Below are 6,494 nucleotides of genomic sequence, written 5' to 3' on the forward strand. Positions count from 1 at the left end.
TCCCTGGTGGGTGATTTCTCACTTTCCCTCTCTTCCTCTCTGTCTATCTCCAGTGAGCACACATGCCCTATTGCAAACTAAAAACAAATCAAAACTCTTTTCCAATTGTCCTTTGTCTTTAAACCAGTGTGTGTATATATAGGCAAAGAAGAGCTTTCCTGTAAAAAGTTTAAGATTCCTGTGTGGCCCAGTTGATCAACCATTTAGTTGTTTCTGATCTTCAGGTCACATTTAGACAGGTCTTTCATAATCCAAGATTATAAAAATGTTCCCTCATAGTGTGAGAAATTCAGGGCTTGAAGGTAGAGGGTCACGAAGGATTGAGGAAAGAGACGAGGAAAAGGTTAAAGCAGGAGGCTAAAGCGCTCTTTAGCAGAAGCAAAACTGCACCCCAGCAGAGCCCACTTATTCCAAATTAAATCAGATAAGCAGTGGGAGAGTCTGGGTATGGAGAACAGCGTACAACATACATGGCATTCTTTGTAGGCTATATTCCCGGTACAAGATCCATAGCGATCATTAACTTAGTACTTAGACAAAATCTTGGCTTGTGGAATGTCGCCCAGCATCCTGAGACACAGCCCATGCCTGGAGCTCCAGCCGTTGACCATGAGACCCCTGCAGCTTTCTGTCCAGGAATGGGGTTGCTTCTGCTCCCTCCTGCATTCTTCCCTCTGGCTTCTCTCTCAGGCCTGGGTTGGTTTGTCTCCAACAGCATAATCAGTTAACATGTTTATTTTCTCTTTTTAAAAAATTTTATTTATTTATTTATTTATTTATTTATTTATTTTTTGAGGGCGCGTGTGCTTGCCAGACAGAGAGAGACAGAGAGACAGAAAGCGAGAAATCACCCCCCAGGGGGGATGGCCACGCCGCAATCCCTTCTCCTCCATTCTCCTCTTGGGATCTTGGGCACGCACGCACACGTGCCCTGTGTGAGTTTAAGCCACCGGGTCTGGCACTCGAACCACGGTCGACTATGTGGGAGTCCAGCGACATAGCCATTATGCTAACTGCTGTTCCCTCAGTTAACATGTTTTTAAAGTCACTGTTTGATTCAAATATTGATATATAAATAGATTGTTTAAGCATTTAGATAGATGAAAAACTCAAACACTATGACTACTTGGCTTAAAAAAATTAGTATCCTGCTTTAGTTCTCTAACTCCTGAAACTCCCCGCCCCGGGGGCAACCGCTTTCAGCTTTTATATAAATGTTTCCTCTTTTTTTCTTTTTAAAAAAACCTTCCATTTCACAATGAAATGGTTGTGCTGTCAAGTTCTGATTGTCAGTTTTCGATGTACTTGGTACCATGGAAAATGAGGTTTTGCTTCCCTAGCAGCCACAGTTCTGTGCTCTGCCACCGCCCAGACTTTCTTTCTTTCTTTTTTTTTTTTAAGATTTTTGCCATAGGGTTCATGTGCTCGCTGCAGAGACAGACAGAAATGAAGAAATCACCCTTGGCAGGACGGCCATGTTGCGATCCCTTCTCCTCTGTTCTCTCAGGATGTTGGGCTTGCATGCACACGCACCTGGCATGATTTTCATGCCACCAGGTCTGGGACTCGACCTGCACTCGACCATGTGGGAATCCAGTGCCTTTTCCCACCTGCTGGCCCGGAACCCGCCCGGTTTTAACCCACAGCCCCCTCCACCTTCCCCCAACTGTCGCTGCTGGTTCTGAACTGAAGACACTGGTGGTTGGTCTTCCACTTCCCCGCTGCCTGGATTTCGTTGGCCGCTGCCCCGTGGCACCACGGAGCTCGCTCCTCCGCGTCTCTAGTAACTCCATCGGCAAACTTTGTAAAGAGCCGGGTAGTGGATACCGTGGGCCATACTGTGAGCCATAACCTTCTCTGTGGCAGTTCCTCAACTCCCGTCATAGTGAGAAAACAGCCAAGGACAACCCGGAGGCAGTGGAGCAGGGGTCCTGTTCCAGGGGACCCGGCTCTGGGCCCTGGTCTGCAGACCCTGTGGGCTGAGGTTTGAGCAGGCTCGGGCTTGACTGGGTGTGTCGTTGGTGTGTCGTTGCCTCCATTGGGAGGCACTTAATGTCCCATTGTTCCCAATTGCGTTTTAGCTTGAAAAGTATAAAAAGACTGAAAGCACCGTTCACTCATGATCCCACCACATCTTTGGGGAAGTGGAGAAACCGAGAAGTGAAACTGTCACCTCGACAATGCTCCCTTGCCCAGAGAGAGCCCCGCAACAGTTGGGTCCAGTCCCTTGCAGACCTTGTAATGAACTTACAAGAGCATTTGTCGGTGTCTGTGCGGAGCGTCTCCTTTCTGACCACGGGTGTGCGTGGACTGGGGCAGGATGGAGCACCCTTCCGTGTCCACTCTGGGTGTCAGCGTGATCCTTACGCTCCCTACTGGCCCAGAGACTGCACTGAGGGAGGGGGTCGATCCCCCCAGCTACTACAGAGATGGGGCGCCTCTCCCCTTTCTGAAAATTTCCTTATCTCTTTTCTTGGTAAGAAGCAGACACACTGGACCCAACTGGATTTTAAATGACTCTTGGAATGTTCAGGAAATTTCCCCAGAGTCAAGGGAGTGGGCAGAGGTTGGACACTGTTGAGCCACCTCGCTTTCTCATGGTAGGCGGGGTCAGGCTGGGCTGGGCTCTTGGAGTCCGGATGGAAGCTCTTCTCCTTCGTGGGACCCTCTTCTCTGTCCTTAGCAGTCCAGCACGGCGCCCTGTCCTGCGGCACGCCATCCTGCAGGGTATCCCGCCCTCCAGTCCCTTTCAGGGACTTGCCCTTGGTGCCCACTAGATGGCGCTCTCCACCACTCAGTTCCTCCTGCTTCCCTCGGGCCAGTGCTGGGGTGGGGCAGGGGGAGAGCTCCGTGTGGGTGAGTGAGGGGTGGGAGTGCAAGGCCTGTCGCAGAGAAGGGTGGGAGAGTCTGCTGGAATAGAGTGCAGCCCGCACAAAGGGGTCAGGGGGTGTTAACCTTGGGCTCTTTCTGGCTCCTTTTTAGAGATGTAAGAAAACAGGTACCAGCAAGTCCCACATTCAGTTCAGTTGGTCATGGAGACAGGCTCCCTCCATGACCACCCCTTCCAGCCTATCACAGAGGCCAGAGATGTGGAGATGGGGTTGGAGAATTGTCTTTAGGGAGTGTGTGTGTGTGTGTGTGTGTGTGTGTGGTGGTGCGGGTTTGCAAGTCTCCCACCCTTCACTCATGTCGACATAGGGAGGAGGCCACAGAACGGCTCAGAGCATGAGTTGTGTCCCCTGAGCTCGGGGGACACCTGGACAGGTCACTGACACGCACCAGAGGCGATGAAATGGTGACTGATAAGTGCATCAGGCCGAGGTGGCAGAAGAGAGGGCTGTGGTTCTGGACTTAGGCGTCTGGTCTGGAATTGCTGGAGGTATCTCAGGCAGGCCCCCTCTCCCAGGTACCTCCCCCTTCTCTGGAGAGAAGCCCCAGGCCTGGCAGGTTTGTGTGGTGGTGCGGGTTTGCAAGTCTCCCACCCTTCACTCATGTCGACATAGGGAGGAGGCCACAGAACGGCTCAGAGCATGAGTTGTGTCCCCTGAGCTCGGGGGACACCTGGACAGGTCACTGACACGCACCAGAGGCGATGAAATGGTGACTGATAAGTGCATCAGGCCGAGGTGGCAGAAGAGAGGGCTGTGGTTCTGGACTTAGGCGTCTGGTCTGGAATTGCTGGAGGTATCTCAGGCAGGCCCCCTCTCCCAGGTACCTCCCCCTTCTCTGGAGAGAAGCCCCAGGCCTGGCAGGTTCAGAGGACAGCCCCTAGCCCATGGCTAACTGATAGAGGGGTCCAAAAAGTTGTCCCCCACTATCGGAGCCCTTTCTCCTTCCCTGTCCTGCTGTTCTCACACCCCAGGGGCTTGTCCTGAGCTGCCCTCCCTTAGTAAGTCCCTGGATGGGCTCTGCTTCCAGACATCGAGGGTGGGGAACACAGGCCCCAAGGATGGGGTCCTGCAGGTGGATGCCTTGCTGGGGACTAGTTGACAAGGAGCTGGACCCTGGGGGTCCAGGGCATGAAGCAGGAGAACGGCTGCTCAGATGGAGGTGGACGGTGTGCTGGCCTGGGCAATGTTACGGCTCCTCGAAACATGTCGGGGAAAACAGTAATAACCGAGGACTGCAGAACGAGGCGGCCGATGCTGAACTCCACTGACGTATTGGAGAGAGAACGACAAGTGCAGGGCCGCGGATCACCAATTTTAAGCAAAATTAAGATCCCTTGGGAGAATTGATAGAAGTCCTTTCCTACAGCCAGAGGGTAACTGGCTAAAGACAGGCTTGGGATTTACCCTCGGAACTTCAGAGAAGGCTGGATTTCCAGCCTAGGGAGACTCCCCTCCAAAGTCAGGTTCCTATGGTAGGGGTAGAGACGGGGAGAACCTGAAACCCGTATTCTCCTTTACCTGCTGGCCTACAGAAGTGGCCCATTCTCCCACAGGGGGAGTGAGGCACCCTCTCCCCAGCCTTGCTTAAGGACCAAGAAACTTCAAATAAGGGAAGGTACCTTACAAGGTAGGGTTTCTCCTCTTCAGGACCTGCGGCCGCCTCTCCTCTTGGTGACCAGACTGAAAGTTGGGGTCAGATCTCAGCACGACCTGACCAGAGAAGTGCTTCGCCTGTTAAGGGACATCAGTGTCAACCACCGAAGAAGCTGCAGGAGCAGACAAGGGACTGGCCAAGACTGGGAGGACATTCCCAGAAGGAGACTCCTTCCTTAAGGGTTTGTGTTTCTTAAGGCTTCTGTAAAATGTACCTGAGACCACATGGCATAAATAGCAGAAATTGATTGTCCTACAGTTCTGGAGGCTGGAAGTCCAAAGTGAAGGTGCTGGCAGGATTGATTCTTTCTGAGGGCTGTGAGGGAAGATCTGGTCCCTGTCTCTCTTGTAGCTGCTCTTAGTTTTCTGAAAGTCTTTGGCATTCCCTGCTATGGTCTGAATGTCTCCCAAAAATTCACATGTTGAGCCATTGGAATGGGATTAAGAGGGCAAATGCTTGATCCAATTATGGTGTCAAAAGATGGAAAAGAGATTAAGATTCTTTGGAAAGAGATTAAGATTCATGTTGGGGGACCAGCAGATGGCGTAATGGCTACTTTGCTGTACTTCCCTGTAGTCGACTATGGTTCGAATCCCAGACCTGCTGGCTTAAACTCACACTGGATGCGTGCATGTGTGCCCAGGATCCTGAGAGGAGAATGGAGGAGAAGGGATTGCAGTGTGGCCATCCCCCCCGGAAGGGATTTCTCACTTTCTGTCTCTCTATTTTTCTGACAAGCGCACATGCCCTATAGCAAAAAGTCTCCAAAAATAAGTAAATATATAAAAATATTAATATTGGGTTAGCAGATGGCATAGCAGCTACATACATGGATTCCCACATGGCAACTGCAGTGTGGGTCCTGGACCTGGTGACTTGTGTGCCAGGCCGGGCTTGTGTGCGTGCATGCCCGAGATCCTAAGAGAAGAAGAGCTTGTGGTGTGGCCATCCTCCTGGGGCATGATTTCTCACCTTCCCTCTCACGATTTGTCTCTTTCCAGTTAGCACACATGCTCTAAGACAAAAACCTCTTAAAAAAAATAAAATGATGAAGGTCATTAGGGAGGGACCCATAACGAAGTCCTGGCAGGTTTATAAGGAGAGGGAATGCTACTGGAGCAGAAAGGCTTGTGGACAACTGCTCTGTTCTCATGTGGTGCCTTGGGACTCTGCGAGACCCCCTGGACCTCAGACCACCAATAAACTGAATAAACCTCTATTTTATAAATCACTGAGTCTCAGGTATTCTGTTAGCAATGCAGTAACGGGCTAAGACCCCTGGCTTGTGTCACCCTGATGTCTGCCTTCCTTTCCTAGGACAGCCTCCCTTTATGTCTGCCTCTGTGTCCAAGTGTCCCCCCCCTTTTTTTTATAAGGACACATCCTAGTAGATTAAGGCTCATCCTAATGGCCTCTTTTTAAAATAAATTTGCCAGAGGTCACATGCACTTTCCAGAGAGGGAGAGGGAGGGAGAGAGAGGGGGAGGGAGAGAGAGCATCCCTTAATGGAGTAGTCATGCCTCAATCTCTTCTCCATTTCCATCCTCTTGGGATTTGGGGCTCATATGTGTACATGGCCAGCACGTATTTCATGCCCGTCCAATTCAGATGCAAGACTTGAACCACACAGTTGGCCATAAGGGATCCAGTTCCCTTAACCACCAGGCCACAAGGCCATTCCCCTAATGACTTCATTTAAGCTTGTTCATCTGCAAAGACTATTTCCAAGTAAGGACCAGTCACAGGTGCTGGGGACTGAGGACTTCAGCATCTTTTGGGAGGCCACAGCTCAACCCATGACAGGGCCCTTCAGCTGTTTGCTCCAGTAGCCACACCTGGGGAAGGGGTGGCTGTCAGTTCAAGTCCTTTGGGAAGCAGATGGAATCAGAAATGCAGAGGAGTCATGGGGTAACGCCTGTGGCAGATAAGGGGAGAGGGGGTAGGGGTGG

This window comes from Tupaia chinensis, unplaced genomic scaffold (assembly GCF_000334495.1).
Source record: "Tupaia chinensis unplaced genomic scaffold, TupChi_1.0 Scaffold000273_1, whole genome shotgun sequence".
NCBI classification, from domain to species: Eukaryota; Metazoa; Chordata; class Mammalia; order Scandentia; family Tupaiidae; genus Tupaia; species Tupaia belangeri.